Source organism: Agelaius tricolor, unplaced genomic scaffold (assembly GCF_023055355.1).
Source record: "Agelaius tricolor isolate 1412-34295 unplaced genomic scaffold, bAgeTri1.0.p SCAF_16, whole genome shotgun sequence".
Taxonomy (NCBI): domain Eukaryota; kingdom Metazoa; phylum Chordata; class Aves; order Passeriformes; family Icteridae; genus Agelaius; species Agelaius tricolor.
In genome coordinates, this window is record NW_027269276.1 from 16422201 (window position 1) to 16443892 (window position 21692).

General features: G+C 43.7%; 1 protein-coding gene across 6 annotated transcripts in view; it reads right to left on the reverse strand.

Annotated features, from left to right (window-relative positions):
• PEAK1 (pseudopodium enriched atypical kinase 1) overlaps window positions 1-21692 on the reverse strand; it is a 111697-nt gene that overhangs the window by 54090 nt on the left and 35915 nt on the right. For 4 of the 6 annotated variants that reach the window (XM_071441789.1, XM_071441788.1, XM_071441793.1 and 1 more), the window contains exon 2: window positions 9531-9700. The exons of the other annotated variants lie outside the window; for them this stretch is intronic. The gene's annotated coding sequence lies outside the window, so the exon portion shown is untranslated. The remainder of the gene's footprint in view (window positions 1-9530; window positions 9701-21692) is intronic. 6 annotated transcript variants of the gene reach the window in all.

Here is a 21692-nt window from a genome sequence, read left to right on the forward strand (position 1 = left end):
CTGTGTTCCACTGAAGCTGTGGGTACCAGTGCCTTTGCAGACCCCACAGTCTGGATGACCCTCCCCAGCCAGGATGCTGCAGCTTGAGGAAAAAATAACAATCTCAGATGTTTATTACTGCAGGCCCAGCTCCTTCACACACACCCTGGCTGGCAAGGAGAGCCAGTGCTGGCTGAACAGGCTGGGACAGCAGCAGTAGCAGTGGAAGAAGCTTATTGCTGTGGTGCTCTGGTTCCCTGCTGGATCAGCCAAGGCAGATTCCTGCCAGCTGTACCTGTCTGGGCTCTCAGGTGTATTGGACAGGTCTCTGTGGAGTCACTCCAGGCCCATGCCATGTTTAGAATTACAAAGCAAAATGAAAAGTGGTGCTGCCTTTTGCTTCCCTCAGGAAAACTGCCTCTTGCAAATGGTTTTATCATTTTCATTATATCCTGTTTGATTTGCTTTACCATCTTGACTGGAACAATAGCTAAGACATAATAGAAAAAGATTTTTCCACAGGCTGGTTCTAATTACATTAAATCTCAAGTGAGATAGGACATTTAAATAAGAAACAACAACTGCAGAGTCTGAGATAATGACATAGCGAGATACCAGGCTTTTTGAGAGTGCCATTAAAATGATGCATGAAGCATTACAGCTACTCCAATTGGGTTTCAACACGAAAGCCATTCCTTCTGTGGCACAGTGCTGCAGAGAGAGGTCAGCACTTACTGCACTCAATGTGCTACTCAACAATTAGGAACCATTATCCCTTATGCTGAAGTTGCAACATAGACACAGGCTTAAACTTCTGCATGAGCTGAGGCAGTTGGGAAGGCAGGGTCTCTGGGATGAATCACCTCATGAACCTCAAATCAGAGTGGAGGAGCTTCTCAAGAACTCCTGAATTTTGCTGCAACTTGTACCTTTAACATTTTGCCATCATAACTGAATTCTCTTAATTTCCTGGAAAATACATCTTTAGATTTTCTGGAAACCACTGAAATATGGACATGCAAAATGGAGCCTGTGGCTCTGTGTCCCCTGCTGGAAATCAAACTGAGGAAAGGGAGTTTCTGTGGGGAGGAAAGGACTTAGGCACTTCCCCCGTGCCTCCCTGTCCTTTGGCCACCAAGTGCTAACCCAGGCTAAAGGGAAGGAGGAGGGCTGGCCTGGGGGGATTGGGGCACCCTCAGCCAGGTGGCAGACAGCACTGAGTGGGGTGGGGATGTTCATCTGCTGGAGGGCTCTGCAGAGGGACCAGGACAGGCCAGATCCACGGGCCAAGGCCAACTCTATGAGGTTCAGCAGGGTGAAGAGCTGGGTCCTGTTCCTGGCTCACAACTCCCTGCAGTGCTACAGGCTGGGGCAGAGGGACTGCAAAGCTCCCCAGCAGGAAGGACCTGGGCACAGCTGAACATGAACCCAGATGTGCCCAGCTGTGCAACAAGGCCAATGGCCCCTGGGCAGTACCAGCAGCGCTGTGGCAATAGGAGCAGGGCAGTGACCATCCATCCCCCTGTGCTGGGCACTGCTGAGGCCACTCCTCACACCCTGGGCTCACATGGGGGCCCCTCACAACAAGGAAGAACAGAGTGCAGGGGAGCTTTAGTTTGAACCTTAACAATTCTCTGATTCTGTAATGGGGGAGAGCAGCCCACCAAGTGCCCTTGCTCACAGCTCATCCCTAGGCTGAATCACTGACATCAAACCATGGCTCTGCAGTGTGGCTGAGTGAGGCAGGGCTGTCCTTACACACTGGGTATCACTTTCTTATCTGTCCAGCTGCTTTTGCACAGCTGTCACAGCAACGTTTCAAGGAAATTAGTGAGATACTGAGGATTGAGAGGCTTTGTTTCAGTCAATCAGCAGAATCTGTGATTCTAAATTCTATACTCAGAGAATAGAAACTTTCACAGAAGGTCAGTAAGTAAAGCATTCTTGTCCAAGTAGCAAAACATTAATTCTCTATCAATAATCAAGTGCACAAAAGAAAATGTACAAAGTGTTTTTCAGCACACAAAATAAAATTATTTTCTTGGGTGTATATTGCACACTTCAGCCTTGCCCAGTGAAGTGCTGTGACACACAGATTGTCTGTGTTCAGCCAGTGCCAGGGCACTGCAGGATGATGGCCCAGACACAGCTCAGTATTGCAGTTCTATGACCACGTGGCAAAAGCATTTGCTAAATGCAGCTCAGGTACCTGCACAGCACTGCTGGGGATGCCTGCATAGAGCCAACCTGAACAGAAACACACATGCAACTGCTTGGGACAGTATTTAATCTGCATCCAATAAAGAAGGAATTTAACTTGTACACCTTTCCCTATCAACTACTGGTTTTGTTACCTTCCATAAGCTAAAATGAGATGGCCATGCTCACCTCCATGACACCTGTGGACAGCCCCAGCTTTCAAACTGCAGCAGCTCCACTGAGGTTGAGGAGGGAGGGTGGATTTCTGTCACGGAGGGCAGGACATCAGCAGTGAGCACCAACATGGGAGGCTGTTGGGCCTCTGCCTCCCTCTGCTCCCCAGAAGTGCCAGGGGAGGTTTCAGCAGGTTTTGTGCAGCATCATGGCCTGAACAGATCCTGTCCTGAAGTCCTTGGGCTCACATTGACTGCCCCTTTCCCCCCTGCCCAGTTGCTGGCACAAACTTTCCCCACTGGATCCCACTGAAATACCAACATGCAATTTTACATGCAAACTACACAGAAGGCTGTTTTTCCTAAATAGAGGAATAATTTGAAAACTTGCCAGTGTTGCTCATGAGCTGAAATAGAGGCTACACAGGTGATGATGCCCTGAGAGCTGAAGGGAGCTGAGGAGTGTCTCCCCACGCCAGGGCATCCCTGGGAGCCAGTGCACACTGCAGAGCTGGGAACTCAGCAGCACAAGGGCAGAGCCCAGAGCCTGCACTGCACCAAGGGGCTGGCACCTCTGGCACTGGCAGTGCTGCATCCCAGGGCATCTCACCCACTGTCTGTCACACACTCCTCAGCTGCCATCCAACTTTCCTCCTGCACAGCCTGCTGGTCTCTCATTAAGACCAAAATTTACAGAGCAGATTTCAGCTTTTATAAAACCCCCTGTGCTTTCTAAAGATCCACCTTGTCTTCCGGGCAAGTGAAATAACACTTTCTGTCTATGGCTCCTGGGGGTTGTTCTCCAGCTTTATTTTTTAAAAAAAAATTATTTAGATCTTGCAATGCCTATTTCTCAGCCAAACTGTCAGGGATGTTAATGAGATTTATCTGCACAGCCTCTCTCACTCTCTGCCCCCTTTCATTCTTTGACACACAAGTGCTTTTATGTTGCAGGAAATGAGGACAACAGAAAGCTGCAGATCCCATGAATGTAAAAATTGTCTTGAAGGCATGGAACAATCCAGCCCTAATTACAGCCAGCTGGAGCCTGCTCTCTTTGCACTGATACTTAGATAATTAACTGAATACTGACTGATGCAAGACTCAAGTATGTCACTACCAGATATTCAAGGTTAATTTTTGTATCCATCACCAGCATCAAGCTTAATGGATATTATCAGCTAAACTCTTGAAAATCAGTAGCACAGAGTCATAGTCAGGCAAGGACTATTTTTCCTTCAATGAGCTTGGTGCCATCTTTCTTTAGCTGCAGAAAAAATGTCTTTTACATTAACAAGGCAAACTCATAAATTTTGATCCATTTAATACCTGTAAATTCACTCACTTAAAGCCCTAAAGTTAAATACACTGAAATCACAACAGTGATGTAATAAAATACACCCCGGATTGCTCCAGTGGGCATTACTGGAGTAATACCTGTTTATTTCTCAGAGTATGGCATCTTTAAATTGGTGTGTGTGTGTGTATCCTCCTCAGTAAGCTTTATATGAATGTTGAAAGCAAACAGTTCTATGCTGAAAACCAAATATCCTGATTTGACTGTGCATATATCTGAAACAATTACAGGAGGGGACAGCAGAGATAGTGCTCAAGAAGTCTGAAATGTCTGTAAGTCAGAACTGCTGATGCACTTCTCCTCCTGCATGGAACAATACATGTTTAGATTGCGAGGTACCTGAACTGTGCTGTCAGCAAAAAAACTGAAAGAGGAAGTCAGTCCCAACAAGAGAAAGTTGTCTGTCTCAGTTCCACTTTCAGCAGTGCTTTCCCTGGAAACAGGGATTTTTGGACAGATTCAGTCCCCTCTGACTGGTTTACAGCTGCACTGATAGGAGAAAACAAGGTGTCACTACTGCTTATCAAGTGGCACTTTTATTCCTAGTTACTAATTCAAGAAATCACCATGAAGAATCTGAAGTATTTTAACCTGGCAAAGATGTTCATAAGAACAGCAATGCAGCACAGCAAAGCCACAGTAAAATAGGAACAGAACTATTTAGGAATTGTTAGAGCTTGGGCAGGGCTGTGCAGCAGATAATGGCACCTCAGCAGCCTGCAGTGCTCTCCAAACTTCGGGCTGGGGAGGCAGGAATCCAAAGAATCCGGAATAGGGATTCTTTTCATTTTGTATTTTATTTGTCCTTGCACCTTCTTATCTAGTAATGGGAAAATAAACAATCCCAGTTATGTTTGCACATGGCCTACCATACTCCTTCAGCAGGGAAAGTCTGAATTTTGTGAAATATCTTTGGAATGCCACTGTAATGTAAATCACAAAGCACTGCCACCACAGTGCAAGTTAAAGTGTAACCTGCAGTTCTCCCCAAGAGAATACACAGAATTTATATCACCAGAAATGGAAAGCAACAGAACAAAAATAAAAGCTTAGCAAAAAAAAGTAGGTTAACTCATATAGAGAATGATACATAAGACAAGGCTGAAAAAGAAAGCAAGGCAGGTATTTTTGGAAATATTTTGAAGTCTCTTTAAAGCCCTGCCTATTTGCCTGTGAAGTATTCCTGCTTAAAATATAGATATGCTAATGTTCATATTTAAGATAGAGATGATTGGGCTGAAAGAACTCCTCTTTGGAAGAGCAAAGGAACAAAGACTGTGCATCATCAGCAGCTGGTTCTGAGTGCATTTTCAGACTTATCCTGGGGAGGGTTAAGGAATCACAGGATCATCAGGGCTGATGGGGTGGCTGGAGGTCATCTAGTCCAGCTCCAGGGAAATGGATGTTTGAGAGGAAAAGCTGCATTCTGGATAAAGTGAAGAAACCTTTGGAATCTGAGAAGCCTCCAAAACTCCAATTATTTTGTGTTAAAGGGGGCATTGGAAGTGCTGCTGCAGCAGCTCCCTGGATGAGGTGCCTGCTGTAGTACCCAGGGACATCCAGCACTGCCCAGAACCTTGGCACAGTGGCACTACCTGCATTCCATGGAAATGATTATTGCCTGCAGCAGGTTCAAATGTGATAATTATCTTTTTCACCTAGAAGTTCATAGTTTTCTTAATTAGCAGGGTCTGAACTGTATGTAGGTTTCTTTTTTTGGTTTGGGATCGTTTATTTTTGTTTGGAAGAATGGGAATGTGTTTCTTGCCAAGGCCACATCACATAATAACAGACTAGAGAAAAATGAAAGAAACCAATATGAAAAACACAATGCAATTATCACCAACTGAGCAGCTGATAAAAGAAATGACAGAGTAAAAGACACAAGTTTCACATGATGGAAATTCAGGGAAAGTGAATTTGTTACAAATATTGAGCAAATGAAAAGAGACCTCACCATAAGCAAGGCCTCTCATGTCCCAGCCACTGAAAATTCCCTCCTCCTGCAATAAGCAATCTGCCATCCCATCTCAAAGGAGCTACAAGATCCCCAGCAGCAGATCTGCTTGGATGGAACTTACAGGGGCATGGCCAAAATGAAGACCAGGAGCCCCACACAATTACAAGATAATTCTTCCATTTTGTCCTGTTTATTTGAAATTTCCAGCCATCACACCAGCATGAATCCAAGCAAACACAGCCTCAGCTGCCTTCTATCAGCTAAACTGACAAAGACAGAATTTTTAACACACCTGTGATGGGCACATTTCAGAGATAAGTCCAAGTGAAAACAGAGACACTGCAAGCGTGAAAAATCTGAACTGCCCTCTGGAAAGAAGTGCATATAGGGACATGGAAAAAGTATTATTAAGTTATTGTTGCTTAGTCTGTCAATGTTTCCATTTGGAATCAGCCTTCAGCCATTAAAACCTCAGCTGGAAAAGCTTGGTTGAACTTGACAAATGAACAAGCCAGGTCTCGGGAAGAAAAAAAGTCATTTTTCCTTAACCCCCAACTCCAACAGATCCTGCCTTCAGTATCTTCAGCTTCTGATTTTGAGATCAATATCCTCAATTTTGCATCCTTCTTTTGTGAATGTGTAATTGCAGTTCAAATGTTCCCCAGTGTGTTGCCTGTTTTACCCTGAGAGGGAAGCAGCTGGCCTGTTCTGCAGGGAGCACACCCAGCTCTGTGCCCAGAGCTTCTCCAAAGTGCAAGCACACAGAAATGATACAGCACTTGGAGTCTGGAAAACTGTTCAGGAATGCACACAGGAAATGCACTATAGAAATGTAAGATCATTAAAAGAATGTTATTATGGTTATTATCCTAAAAATCCATCTAAGCCAGTAGCCCCTGCCTGTCCCTGCAGATACCTCACTTTATCTGCAGCTCACATGGCTCCTCTTCAGTGCCAGCATTTTCTGCTCCTTCCTTGCTCTTTGTGCCAAGCCAAAGAGAAGCAACAAAGGCTGGTGTTGTTCCTGGCAGGGAATGGCTTCTGCAGGAGTCAGTGGGCAGCCTCCTTTCATGGGCTCGAGCTCTGTACAGTGAGGGAACCTCTGCAAACACGTTCCTGGTGCAGCCTTCTCAATGAAAGCCTCCCACAGAATGTGTGTGGGTCCTGTGTGTGGGACAGGAGCCTGACAGGGCCTCAGAAGAATCCTCAGTGTGGCTGCAGAGCCAGGCAGGCTGAGGTGTGTGAGCTGCCCACAGCCTCCCATTGTTCCTGGCAAGGTGGTGACTTCCTCTTCATTGAATCTTTCCCCTTACTTTGTCCTTCCTTCCTGATGATAAATGCAGTTTTTATTTTTCCAACCAATTCAACATTACTTTTAGAAATTTTATCACTCATTCAGATTTCAGTCAGTGAGTCAAGCGGAAAAAATGTGTTCTCAAGCTGAGAGAAAACCCTCCCATGTAAAATCCCTGAGCCAAGAGCACCTCCCAGGCAACATCCTCCAGCTGCTCTCAGAGACAGAAAGAATTTGTGCACTCCATCAGTTCCCACCTAGGCCACTCCAGAGCATCTCCAGCAGGAAGGAGATGCAGGAGGGAGATGCAGATCTATCTGCCCTGCAGCAATCCCTGGCTCTTGCCAGGCCTCATCCCACCCAGCTCTTCCCTCAACTGCAAAAACCCCTTGGTGTTCAGCTGATGAACATCTTCCTGTGCCAGCAGAGGAATCTATCCCCTAGCATTGTTCTCCCTGTTTCTGGGCCTCTGATTGTCACTTTTATCAGCTAAATAATAGTAATTTGAATGCAGAAACAATTATTGCTCAGCTGAAGTCCTTGTCCCCAGCAGATTTACAGTTAGTGCTGTTTTGTCAAAGGCTGAATGCACAAAGAAGTTGCTCTGCCAGGCAGGGATGTACAAGGGAGCAGAAAAAACATCACCTTCCAGTTTCCTAGGAATGTTTTCTCTAATGATGGTGGCTAGAACGTGTTTGTATCCCCTCCTGACTGCCTGCACACAGACAAGCCAGGGTGGTGCATTTTCTTTTGTAAGAATGGGCAAGAGTTTGTGACTAGGGCTGCTTTGTACCTTGTGCTGCTCATATTTGTGGCTCTGAAGTGCCCTACAGAAACCAAACATCCCAGTGAGGTGCTCCAGCTCCAAAACTTTTGCAAAACAGACATGAGAGCTGGAACTGTCTTTTTCTTGTTCTCATTAGACACATGAGTGAATCAGATCTGAGGATCTGTGCACACCTTCAAAGAGAAAACACTGCTGGGCTACAGGGAGCAACAGAGAAAAAGCACTAAGGAGAGCACAGTAAATCTGAAAACTTGAAAGAAGAAAAACATTTTTTCTTTTAAGTTCTTTTTGAGCTTCATTTGTCACCACTGCAGACAGATGGAATCTGCAAGCCCTCCCTTCCTGCCAATGCAGCAGAGGACACTGACACAGTATAGAAACAACTCTGGCAACAAACCAGACAACTCCTAAAGAGGGGAACTCGGTGAGGGAGGAACCTGGCAGCCTCCTGAGCACCTGGTGCACTGGCTGAGCTCTAAGCTCTTGGCTGGAAGGCTCCTAAGTGCTGCTGTGACTGTGCTCTCACAACAGACACAGCAGCAGTGTGGATTTCAGACAGAATTGCTACCTTAATGCTGACCATTTTCTGAAATCCCACCCTTAACCTCACAGAATCCTTCTGGGGCACCGGCTGCTCTCCCATTGAAGTTCTAACACAGCCTATGATACAGGGGTGGAGTGAATACCTCACCTGGACTGGTAAATAAGAACAGCTATATTTGTGAGATTCAGAAATGCTGGTCTAATTTTTCTACCATCAGTCACATAAAACTACTGTCAGATCTGTTCACTCTCCCTCTAAATAAAAGAGGGTAGAGTAAGAGATAAGCATTTCCAACAAAACCACAGCACATAACAGATTTCCTTTGTTTTGTTCATGACAAATGAAAGGAATGTGGTGAGATGTCATTTTTGATATATGCAGTTACATCACAGTTTTCAAACTAAGGCAGATTCTCCTGAGCTGGGGTTTAGTGAGGCCTTGAGGAGAGCACAAACACCTCCTTTCACTCTTTTGCCTCAAAAGACATGGAAACATCATCTTGGTGTGGTATTAAAGATATGGTAATTCCCCTCCACCCTTTTAAAAGCTTCTGTTATTAGTGGCCAGTTCTACACTGTTACAAAGGCACAGAGCCCAAAATGGGCAGCAAGACAGAGCTGGGGGGGGTCTTTCTGCTCCCAATTTAACTTTAAAAAGTAGCACAGTTTTGTATTTCTGACTGACCTCAGGAGAACAGGCATAGAAATATTCAGATGTTTAATACCCACCTATGAATAGCAAAGAAAAAGATAAGTAAATAATAAGAGCAAAGAAAAGAAGAAAATGGAAAAAGATTTTTGAGGAAATATTGAATGTCAGGAGAAAAAAGAAAACTTCCTAGTGTGCCAAATTAGTGTATCTTTTGACAGGTTTCAGGAGTCACACAAAGGACTTGAAATATAACAAAAAACAGGGACAGAGCTACGTCTACACCCTGTTCCAAACTGCATTTTGCTGGACATTGGGTAGGAAGACAGTAAGCAATGGATAAAACTCTTTTTGTTTTTCAAAGATGATCACATGGGATGAAACCACAGGAAGAAATTTCAACTACTGAATAAAGCACCAGATACTAAAATTTCAACTTTTTGCTAATGAAAGAAGCTGACAAAATCCTGTTTACCTCTTGTAAGGTTCTCTATTTAAACTCTGGTAGTAGTAAAACAGTATCATCTATAATATAAATTACCCTGCTGTACTGTATTGGAAATCAGAAGATGGCAGAAAAATGAGTTACCACTTAAGTCTGAGGCACTGAATCCATTCTCATGTCAATGGCTGGCTTGGCAAAACCTCCTGCAGCCACTGCTAATAAATCCTGCTGAAAATTTCAAACTTCCCACTTGTCCAGACAAATTCACTTCACCCCCTTCTCTTCATTACTGCTGGTCAGGGCAGCAACATTTTCTGTGAAAGACAGACAAGAAGATTATTTCAAACAAACTTCAAATCTGATTTATTGTAAATTTTCTTTGAGTGACCTCCTGATCTCTTCAATGCTGTGAAAGCATTTTTTTTTTTACAAAAAACACATTTGAATTCTTTTCAGAACACTGGCTGCATAGCTGGCACCCCAGACTTTTGTCCTTAAGGTTCCCATTTCTTTCCCACTCCCCAGGAGCACAGTGCTGCAGCCTTCCTTTACCTTTATCTGCCCAAGAGCCAGGCTGCAGCTCTGCAAGGAACACAGACTGGAGGCACAGGCTGAGGAACAGCCTCTAGAACCCACTGGAAGAATGAAGGACTTTTCCTGGGAAAAGGAGCAGAGCTCTTTGGAGTTATTCAAGGAAACAGCTCTGTCCAGTTCTCCTGGGGTTTTGTTTGTGGGGTTGGTTTTTTCCCCTCCTCTGGTATTCTGCTTCTTGTGACTTCAAGTGTGAACACGTTTGTGGGTGACAAAGTTGGCAGAAAGAAAGCAAACACAAATAATTTGTGTAAGGGAAGCCACAAATAACAAGGAGCAAAGCACTTCAACTTCTGTGCAAAGCAAACACAGCCTGGTGAGGGCACAGACTGAGCAGCACAACCAGAACTCCTTGACAACGATTATCACCACAAAAGGACTTTTTAGGACACTTGAAAGGAAGATTCTGAAATAGCTCTGCAGATGAGCAGCAACAAGTGAGATGAATAAGAATTATCCAAAGAGAAAACACACATTATGTGCTTGACAATGGACTTAATGAGAAGGGTGAACATCCTGGCATTGAAGGCAGGTAAGGGAATCACCACTAAATCAGACTTCAACTTGTGGCTCATTATCTAAATAGAGATATTAGAGATGAGGAAAAAGCTTCCTCTAGATGGAGAAGATTGAATCTTCTCCTAACCAATTTACCAAGTGTTACCAACCAATTTACTTTTGTGCAGATGGGATTAGGCAGAAATAGGATGCAGGAGAAGAACAGGGATGAGAACTGAGCCCTGCAAAGCCTCCAGAAGGAATGTTAAGGGAACACCACAATCCTTCATAGTTCTGAGATCCTCACACAGCAGCAAACTTTTTCTTTGCATATTATCAAGTGTTTTGAAATAGAGAAAAGAGCCCTGAAGAAATCAGCCAACACTTAGTGGCATGGAATGGCCACAATGAAAGCTTACTTAAAGCCTCAGCATAAGGAAACATTGTTTGTGTAAAGTTTTAACCCCTTCCAAAATGTTGTTTTGTTGGCAAGAAGAACAAGAGACTGGGAACTTTGTGGATTCAGGCAGGATGCTGCAGTTCAAGGAGCTGGCTGGGGAAGGAGGGGGGATGGATTTCTCCTCCTTTAGTGCCCACCAGCCTGCAGAACCTGCTCCCAAGTTGTGGGCACCCCTGGCACATCTCTATAGGGAGCTCCAAGCCAGGAAACATTGCCACAGCTGTAGCTATATAATAAAATATCAACAGTTACACGCATTTTCAAATTTTAGCTGCATGCAGGTGTTTGTACTTCTGTCCTAAAATTCTGCAGGCTTTGCCCAGCAGTACAAAGGGCTGTCCCTGCCCTTTGCCTTCACTTGTGGAGCTGCACAGCTGGAGATAGCAGAGACTCACTGCCACAGCTGGATATAAATCTGCTGTTCCTGTGGCTTGTGAGGATCACTGAGGTATTTTATAGGTGCCACAGAAAACATTTTATCTCCAACACCAGCATAGTGCACATTAAATGGTGGCTAAGGCAACAGGTGGCACAGAGATCACAGATACAGCTGTCATTGCACTCGTAAGCAGCACAGGGACTTGAAAAACACAATCTAGCACTCAAAAAGAAATGACTCAAGCCACTCCATATTCACTTCTGTTCCCATGCCCAGTACTACAGATTGATTTAAAACATTTGAAGTTAATTAATAAAGATGATGTGCAATTAATTCTTTTCAGCAGCTGCTCCAAAGAGGCAATTCACATGGGTGGAGTGAATGATGCTGCAGATGAGTCCCCCTGCATCTCCCTTGGCTTTCCCTGGAGGCTGGGGCAGGAGAAGCCCCGTGTGAAGAGCTGCCATGTGACTCGGTCCCCTCTGCTGTCCCTGCAGCACAAAGGGCAGGAATGCTCAACAAATGAATCACAGACCATCCCTGCACACACCTCACAAAGCATTCCTGCACACACCATCCCTGCACACACCTCACACACCATTCATTTGGGAAAGGTTTTTCCTATTCATGATGGTTGCAAGTGAATTCTTCCTGAGCTGTGAACAAGTGGTGATGCTTTAGCATTCAGTACATGGCCTGATTTTATCATAAAAGCTTACCCTGGCCTTCAGCTGGCTGTCAGATTTGCCAGGCTGGTAGGATTCTGGCAACACTTATGCTGTTTAATGTCTCAGCATGTTGTATCTTGGACACAAACCCCTGCAAAAATACCCAACTATAAATATTTATGTTTGTTATCCTTTTTGCATGATACAGTAAAGAGAGGGGAAACAGATTCTTTCCAAATGGACTGAATCAGAGAAGCATGACAACATCACAGGGTCAATATCCACGAGCAAAGCATTCCATTAAACCATGAGATCCCCTCAGTGGAATCCCACACACACCCTGAGCAGGGCAGCTTTGCCCAGGAGGCTGCAGGGACCCCCTGGCACAGCAAACTCTGCCCCCAGGAACTCCCAGCCCCCAGGGGGACATTGCTGAGCTCCTGAGGCCACTCAGGTGGTGGCATTTGAGGTGGCATTACACAGCCATTGACCAGGAGAGATGGGCTCTGCTTTCAGAGCAATAATTGCTTCACTTCCAAATCGTCTCCTTGGGCAAAGAAATGCTGCACACACAACATTTCCACTCTTGGAGGAGAAAGGGAAAGGGAATGCATCAGTGCAGGGAATGTGCAGCTCCTGACAGATTTGTTTTTAATACAAATTCACAGAGGTACACGAGAGACTCCAGAAAAGTTTAAAAGTCAGAACTTCTGATACTTTAAAAAAATATTAAATACATGATGACTGTTTAAAATAGAACTGATTCATGGGGAGAAAGGAAGTACTTAATGACTTGCTCATGCTTAAGGACTCTTAAATAAAACAAGTATCTGTTACTCATGCGTTGGAAGGATTTGCTGCTCCCGAACTACTGATTTGAAAAGCTTTTGACACAGCAAGATGAAGACACATCCCCAAGGGCTGCTGTGTGAGCTGAAAGCCTGTGTGCTCTCAAACACTCTTCCTTTCATTCAAGAAGGGAAAGATTAGCAAGAGGAAGAAAAAAAAAGAAAGACTTAGTTGTTTTGGCTTTGGAAATGAGGTGTCAGTAAGATTTTCTGGCCCGAAGAACCACCAAAGAACCCCAAATTATCATGTCAAGAAGTAGTGATTGAATTTGAGACCACCAGAGGCTATCCAGGCCCTCATCTGCATGTCTCCTACTGCAATTTTATTCATTAATTGTTGGCCTAATATTGGAGACCCAATACCATTGAATAGGAGAAGAAAATTAGCAGAAAAGACAGAAATTACAACTACTAAGGATGGAGTCACCCTCCATCCTTATGAATGAATCATGTAGTACAAACTTCAAACACAGGGTTTATCAAGGCTTGGCCAAAATGCAATTTTGGCTCTGGGATAGCAGAGGCAGGAACAATGAAGCAACACAAGCCTCTGCTCCATTTTTACTGCTCTGTGCTCCAACAAGCACAATTTCCTCTCTCAGCAGCTCCTGAAAACCTAGCCTGTTGTTGGTATTTCATGTTCCTAAAAGCCCTGTGAATAGCTGAATGGTTATTGGTATTTCATGTTCCTAAAAGCCCTCTGAATAGCTGAATGGGGCTTTCCAGAGGAGGGCTCTTGGCACAGCCAGCCCAGCTCAGGTGGCAGCACGGACACAGGGAGAAGGAGAAGCTGGCAGCAGCGTGGCAACAGGGAAAACTGAGAGCAACAATAAACTGCCCCCAGTGCCAAAGCCTCAAATGGCTGCTTATGCAACTTTCTTTCACTAACCCCAAAACTTGCACTGGGATTGCAATTTGCATTTCAACCCACTCTCCCCCCGCCCCCATTTGCTGTTTGCCCAGTTTTATTAGAACCATCTGCAAGATCCTCCCCTTCCAGTTCCTTGTGTCGGTTCATCTGGCAGCTGCACTTTCTCATCTATTCAAAAAATCTTTGTTTCCAAGTTGTTGAGACAGAAGGTCTTTGACAGGCTAAAAATCATCAAGAAAATCAACACAGAAACCACATCATATGCTGTTCTTTACAGACTGAAGAGGAAGAATGGAAGATGGAATATATATATATATATATATATATATGTATGTATGTATATATATTTTTTAATGGGAAGATAAATGAGGGTTTTGGGGATAAAAAAAATTTTACCAACTCTATTTATCTGCCAAAAGCCACAATTTACTGAAGTACTGCAAGTTGCCACTGCAGAAAGGGTTTCAGGCTCACCATTATTACAGACAGAACAAGAGAAATGCAGAGAAGTATTTCCTTACAGCAGCTCTTGGCAAAAGATAAGTGAGGGGAGTGCAAAGGGAAGGAGGAATGTTGGTGAAGTTGTAGGGTTTGAATTATTTTCTTTAAACATGATACAAGTATTACAAGCTTTGGAATACAACATCTTTGCAATCCCTTTCATTAGCTGGTGCATAGTGCTCCTTAAGCTTCCATCTTTCCCTGCAACCCTCCTAAAGATCCTTGTTCCCTTCTGTGGGCAGATATCCCTGCTGTCACCAAGCTGTCCATCCAATGGGACAGCTCCTGCTGCAGCACAGGGCAGGGCAGGGCTGAGAAATGGCACAAATCCTGGGCCTTTCATTGCTTTGGGCATTTTTCTACTCCGAATTGTTTCTGCAGAAGAATGGCACAACCTTCACTTTTGGGGATTAACAGAGAATTCTCTCCCAGATTTCTCCAAATCTTCTCATAAAACATTCTTAATAAAGCAAATTCACTTCAAGAATGAACACAAAATACTCGAGGAACACCACTCCTACTTTCCTGTTTAGATTGATACATTTTCTTTTTTCTTATGTTGTTGCTGTTTAAAAGGTAACAAATAACTACAGACAACATTCACCTGCCACCAAACACTGCTTGTACACGTGTAAATTTGAGGAATCTGTGACATGAACTGAACTATTTCAAGTCTCCCAGAGTCCCAGCAATGCTGGAAATAACTTTTTCCATGTTTGCACAAGAACCTCAATCCTTTAACTCTCCACCACATCCCAGCCCTGCTGTCATCTCCCCTGACCTCTCTGATTCTGTTTTATACAACCTCCAGCCCACGTCTTCCCTAAGCAAATTCCTAATTCCTTGTTTAACTAAACAAGACCATTTAAAGCTTCTCAAGCACTCTGACAAGACTTCTACAGCTTCTACACTGGGATTTGCCATTTTCTTCCCACACTTTCCTTTCAATCCTAATAGAACATTTTAAAATAAAAGTATTAAGCAGGATTTCAAAACTGCTATGAACAAATTGGCTTATCTTCTCCCTTGAACTTTATGATAAAACATAATTTAAGTGCTTTTAATTGCACAGGCTCTAGAAAAAAAGATGCAAATTTAATAATTTGATTTGACAGATCATGCAAGGCAGACTTTAAAAGTATTTTCAGAAACACTGGAAACAGCATTATCATAATCTAACTTTATAAATTTTATATGCAAATAAAAAATTAAAAACACAGACCTGAAAATATTTAACTAAATCCATATATTTCAATGAATAATATAAAAAAGTAGATCTGCTCTTGAAAAAGCACCCTGGAATCTCTCAGGGGAATTAATGGAATAACCACAGAGTTTGTGCTTCTGTGATCAACTAGCAGGAGAGATTTTTATTGAAACACTTGACATTACTTTTGTTAGCATATATTCAGTGGCTTATTAGAAGTTTGGTTAAAATGAGACATTCTTTGTCCAAGAAAGCTGAACAAAAGCAAAGTCTGAGACACCAAGCTTGAAATTTCTCTTCCTGCCCCCTCCCCCAAATGTATTCCAAAAAAATACCATTTTGATGAATAATCTCTTCCAAATCCTCTTTTCCAGTCACTTTTGATCTTTAGAGAATGTATACATTTATATAAGCCAGAAACAACCACAAAAGCAATTTCAAACCCCCATCTCAATGCATATCCCTGTTTCAAGGTATCATGAGTATATTAAGCTAAAATTGCAAACAAAGGAAGGCTTGGGACTATAAAAAAATTACACCCTGCTGTTAATGCCATTTTTCTTGCTCTTGAATAGGTGATGTCAATTCCCTGGTTTCCATTCAGCAAATAATGCTGTGAAATGGCAGTGGATTTTCTGTTTCAAGTGCAGGCCCATATCCAAACAATTCCAACATTAAAACTGTGGCTGCCAGCCTCAAATATTCCCTCCCACAGGAAAAACCACTCCTGGATGTACCACAGAGGTTATCAGGAAATCTTATTGAATTGAGGAGAAGGTGGCAGATTGAATGTGTGCATTCTCCTCGTGGAATCTGCTCCTACAGAATGAAGTTCCTGAGAGCAGAGGCTGCTGTGAGCCTGCTGGAAAGCACCATGCCATGGATAAGGGCAAATCTGGGCAAATCCTGCTGAAAGCTTCATGCCATGGACAAGGGCAAATCTGGGCAAATCCTGCTGAAAGCACCATGCCATGGACAAGGGCAAATCTGGGCAAATCCTGCTGAAAGCACCATGCCATGGACAAGGGAAAATCCTGCTGGAAAGTACCATGCCATGGACAAGGGCAAATCTGGGCAAATCCTGCTGAAAGCATCATGCCATGGACAAGGGCAAATCCTGCTGAAAGCTTCATGCCATGGACAAGGGCAAATCCTGCTGAACAGCCTCATGCCATGGACAAGGGCAAATCCTGCTGAACAGCCTCATGCCATGGACAAGGGCAAATCCTGCTGAAAGCTTCATGCCATGGACAAGGGCAAATCCTGCTGAACAGCCTCATGCCACGGACAAGGGCAAATCCTGCTGAAAGCTTCATGCCATGGACAAGGGCAAATCCAGAGTGCCCAGCATCAGAGGGACTGCAGAACTCTGCACAGCTGCCACAGGAGCCCCAGGACCAACTCAACACAAATGGCAGCCCCTTCCTGGCCCAGCAGCTGCCAAAGGGCAGGGGGTTGGTTAGTGCAGCCTCTGCAGCCCCTGGAACTTGGGGGGACCCAGTGCCATGGGCTGCACCTCTGTCCTGGGAATGCAGCCACAGCTCCTCCTTTCCTGGGCTAAAGCAGAGGATCCATCTCTTGATGCCCAGTTCTGTACTCTCAGCTAGGAGCCCTGCCCTCCATGGCTCTGTCAGAACAATCCTGCCCTGTCCCTGCCCTGTCCCACACAGGTGTTCAGGCCAGGGAGGCAGCTCAGCTTGAGCACAAACCCCCTCTGGAGCCCAGAGCCAGCGTGCCCAGCACAGAGGGCTTGTGGCCCCAGGCAGAGAGGGAACAGCAGCTCCCACAGAGCAGGAACATTCCAGAGATGTGTGGCACTCAGCTCTTCCCACAGCTAGAGCCAGACTAAGAACACTCACTGCAGCAGGAAGCTGGAGAGAAATGCTTTAGCTGAATTCTTCTCATCGCTCAAGTCAGAAATGCAATCTTTACTTAAATGTTAAGCCATATACATGGGCCATTAGTCAAAGTTCCTGTTCTTTTTTTTTAATAGCTTTACCAGGTTTGACATTTTGTAATGCTATTATTTTAATCTGGTCTGGACTAGAATTCAAATATTAGGAAAATGATTTTCAAAAGACTATGCTAAAATATCTTCCCCATATTGCTATCATTTGTCAAAGTTTTGCTTAAAAGCAGGTATTAAGATAAATGAAATGGATCAAAAATGGAATACTTCCAGGAACATAAATGATGGTTAAATTAAGCTTGTGACAAGAGCCAATCCACATATTTTGACTTCTCAGTCAAGTACCATTCGACCTTGCAATGAGAAAGGCACTCATATACTATGTAAATCTAAAGGAAGAAAATACATCAAAAAGTGAACTCAATTGGTTGAAAGAGCCAGAAGGCAGAAAAGGCAACAAGTGGTGAGGGTGAGAGAGAACATCAGAAATCGAACAGCAGCTCAGGGAAAGGGCCAGAACCGTAGGGTCAGTCAGCAGAATAAGCAGAGTTTGAAGACAGGTCAGAAGGCACAGTGCACTGAATATAAAACCTGAGTGAACACTGACAAATTGAACAGAACCAGCTCCACTTGCTGCAAAGCCTCCTGAAGGCAAACAGCACTGGGGTGACAGCAGTGCTCCCTGCAAAGGCCTGAGGGCATGGGAAAGAGCCTCTGTGAGTCCTTCCTGGGCTATTTCTCTCCCTCAAGTACTTAAGGCATTTTCCCTTGTTCTGACTGTAGTTTAAAAATACTGATGGAAAACAACTACAGTTGTAATAGGGAACGTCAAGTAGCACTTAATATTTCTGAAGTATTAAGATACAGAGTATGCATTTAAATAGCACAAAATGCAGCAAGTGTTCAGTGGCAGCAGATTTTTTTCCCCAGTTCTGTGAAATGCTCTTGCCTGAGCTGCATACAGAGCTGCACCCACACTGCCCTGCTCACCACCAACCACTCACCCACTGCACCACGGCTTAAGAGTGAATGCACCAGGCAAACCACATCATCACCCAAAGCACTGCCATCTTTCAAACACTGAAGAAAAGCAAGATTATTTCTTTAAGCTCTCTCTTGCTAGAGACAGGTTGGGCATTAGTGGTTTTGGCAGCTGTATAAAACAGCTGCAGCTGGAAACAATTGGTGCTGAGCAATCGGAAACAGGCAAGGACAGAGGACAATACACTGCAAGTATTGCTCCCGTTCTGGCTTGTCATTAGACACAGGAGAGCTTGCTGCAGCCTCACTTCTCCAACAGCACTTGCTTAAAAAAGAATAAAAAAGATACTGAAATTTAGTATCAAGATCAATAGAAGAGTTATGCACTTGCATTGATAAGTATTGTTATGGAAAGGGAGACACTGAGAAGCTTTAATTCTAAACTCACTTGCCACAGAAAAGTGGTTGTTTGAATCCTGCAGTTAAAGAAAAATGAGGCAAAAATCAAAAGAAGGTAATAAAGGACTATCAGAAGAGTAATGCAAATGGTGACACTTGAGAACATCCACAGCTGAGCAACAGTTCACTGGGAATACACAGAAAGGAGAAACAGGTATCAGCAGTAAGGGGGGATCCTGGATCACAAGAACAACTGCTGGTGAACAGGAGCCATTTGCCAGGTTGGTGCAGACCACAGGGCCAAAGGAACATGGTTCAGTGTGCTAAAGCAACTGCCCAGGGTGAGGTGACCTCAGTGAGTGTTATACTTCACTAGAAGAGTTACCAAAGCTACAGAGGAGTCTTTTAAATGCTCCTCTAGAAAATGATTTTACATGTTAGCTCAGAATAAAATTCCAAATTGGAAAGGTTGAAGCAGCAAGTTACTTTTTCAAGCATTTTACTCCTAAACACAAATTTAAGGACAGAGGAATCGACTGCCATGGAAAAGCAGGAATGCTCCATCTGTGCAGGATAAATTATGGACTAGAAGGGAAGACACAATTCAGCTGCTGACATTTGAAACAACAGAGGTAACAAACTGCAGATTTAGCCAAGCTGCCAAATATCAAAGATGTTGAGAAGAAGATCAGAAAGATCACAAATACCTCAAGGAGAGCCCCAGAGAGGACAAAAGTGGTTACAGGATGCCAGCAGCCGAATCCAGCGTGTCCCGAGGCACCAACAGCACCACCTTCCCCAAAGTCACTGCCACCCCCATGAGCAGCTTAGAGACTACTGTGACACAACTGGGGTCTCTGTACTTCATATTCCTGCATGGAATTTTCCTTCAGAAATTCAGCCAATTACCTTTTGAACCCATTTACAGTCCCCTATCCACAACATCCTGTGGAAGGACATTCCACAGCTTCTCGGTTTTGTGCGTTTGTTTTGAGCTGCCAGGTTCTTGTCAGAAAACAAAAAAGAAAACAGATAAGAAACTTGGTTCCTTTATTACCTCTATTTATTTTTGCCATGCCATAATGATTTGTGATTTCTTTTACAGGCCCCCTCAGCCTGCCTTGCAATGGAAATGTCCTGTTGTGTGTTTTTGTGCTGAGTGGATGCTGCTCCATACCTCCAGCTCCCCACCCTGCATTCCTCTTCTGCATTCTTTTCAAGTGAGGCTGTGTGTCATATTCAGAAGCTTTTGAGAAGAGGATGAAAGAATTCTAGAGCAGTGAGAACAAAGAGGCGTGTTTGAAGGGAGAGAAAACTTATTTAGGGAAAAAACACAGGAAATAGAAGTTTCACTGTGATTCTACGTGTTTGCAAGCAGAACCATTCAAGCATTATTAAAAGATATGAAATAGGGAACAAACTGTAAGATTTGTAGAAGAAATCAGCTTATTTTTCTGTGCCTTCATGCTTTACAGAGCTGAAATAATTTCAGTGTGCTTTGTTTCCCCTTCAAATGAGCATTTCACCACAGTTTGTAACTTCCCAGCTCATCTCAAAAGGGGCACCAGTGCTAGAGGCTGACACTAATGAGCCTCTGTATTCCAATTGCATGAATATACTGAAAGAATGGAAATAAAGGCAGTGAAACAGATTGCAAAGAACTGGACAATGGGTGCTGGTAAAGGAGGCTGAAGAAGAATTACTGGTCATTGTACACTTTTAATGTTGTTGGAGTAATACCCGGAACTCAACTTTTCCAGCATTAAAAGCCAACTGGGATCTTTATCACTCACTTCCAAAAGTACAAAATACTGAAACTCTGGAGCAGCACTGTGATCTAGCACCCAGGCCAGGCTCCCCTCAGGTCCCACTGAAGCACTTTGGAGCTGCTGTTCCAGGTAAAGTCGCTTTTCTCACCTTATCCCCACTACCTGGCTGTAGGTGGGCACAGGGGGCACAGCAGGACACAGCTCCTGGCAGTGTTTCTTTACTAAAGGAGCCCTCAGGGAAGCCCAGCTGAGGGCAGGGAAGGTCACTGCAAGTCGAGTCCCCCTTGGGGAAAACATCTTGGATTAAAAACTGCTGCAAACCACACCCATGGCAGGCCCTGCTCCTCTCTGGACCTGCTCCGAAGCTTTGGTCAGCCCAGACATGGACATTGTTTATTTGTTGCCACAAAAAGTGTCCTATTAACATTTTTGAGGAACATCCCACTTCTCATCTCTGGTAAGCATCTCAAATGCCCCAAACTATATTATTAAAACAAAAAACCCCAAAAAAAGCAAAAGGGAAAATCCCACAGGAGGCACACACAAAACATTCCATGCTATTGCATCCCTGGGCTGCAGAAGCCCACACAGGAATTTTACAGTATATTTTTTCAGATCACAAATGTTCTTGTAAATGCTGTGAATTGCCTTAAAAATGTTGGCTTCCATTATTTAACAAAAAATCCCAGCAGGTGTCATTCATGAGAATATTTAAATTTTTGTAGTCTACCACTACAAAAAAAAAAAAAATTGAGAGCAATCTCAATTTTTATGTTGTTAAGTTACTTCCAGTATATTTTAGATTTTCCCAAGAGTAAGACAGAGGAAAGGAAAAAAAGATATTCAAGTACTACTCTGTGTATGTACTTGAGAGCTTTCCCACTTAGAGATTCACTTTAGAACTGAATTTTGGCAGGTGTAAGATTTTTGCCTTCTTTGTAAAATCCTTCTAATTTGGCAGAGTTATGATGGTTTGAAGAAAAAAAACCAACTAGGTTTATATTTTCTGCACATAATCTTAAATGTTGATATAATTCAGTATTTACTAAACACATTTCAGGACATTGGGAACTAGGGAAGGGGTATTTGCCCTTGATCATAGCAGGTCAAGATTGGAAGAAACACAAGGTTTTCCACATATGACTGTTCTTGAAAATAGGCGTAGAAACAGGAGAAAACCCACTGATATCTGCATATCACGTAACACTTCTGATATTTTAAAACT